Source organism: Paroedura picta, chromosome 10, assembly GCF_049243985.1.
Source record: "Paroedura picta isolate Pp20150507F chromosome 10, Ppicta_v3.0, whole genome shotgun sequence".
NCBI lineage: Eukaryota > Metazoa > Chordata > Lepidosauria > Squamata > Gekkonidae > Paroedura > Paroedura picta.
The window spans coordinates 88,016,407-88,017,068 of record NC_135378.1 but is presented as its reverse complement, the minus strand read 5'-3'; positions in this window follow the sequence as shown (position 1 = coordinate 88,017,068).

Here is a 662-nt window from a genome sequence, read left to right as displayed (position 1 = left end):
GTAAATCTTGTGAAAGATTGTAAACACAGAGACTGTCATTGTGGCATAAATGCTTTGGACATAGAGATTGTCAAGCAATCAAGGAACCTGAATGGCAGAATTTACCAAAGACACCAAAGATGAGAAGGTGTCTTACTGTACATCAGTGGTCCCCAACCTTTTTATCACCGGGGACCGGTCAATGCTTGACAATTTTACTGAGACCCAGGGGGCGGGGGGGGGTAGTCTTTTGCAGAGGGACGTCGCCGCCTGTGGCCCTGCTTCACTTGCTTTCCCATCGGTGCCCCAGACTTCCCGTCGCCCGCTGTGCAGTGCCATGCTGATGGGAGCTCTAGCCATGGCGGCTGCTGGAGAGCACCATAGGTGAGCCGGCAGCAGAGTGGCAGGGCGTTCCCAAGGCAGCAGTGCCAAGGAGGAGTAGCTGCGGACCGTTGCCGACTGACTCACGGACCGGGGGTTGGGGACCACTGCTGTATATGGTTGAGTTAGCAGAGAGAGAATGAGAAAGAGGCTTCCGAGAAGAAGCAGGAAATTGCCCCTAAGAGTAGCCATCTGGAGACAGACAAGGAAAGACACTTAGCAGGAGAGAAAGGTCCTGACCTCACTATCCTGTCTAACAGTCTTCTTGCTGCCCCCTTCAGGCTCGTCTTCTCTGTGTACAC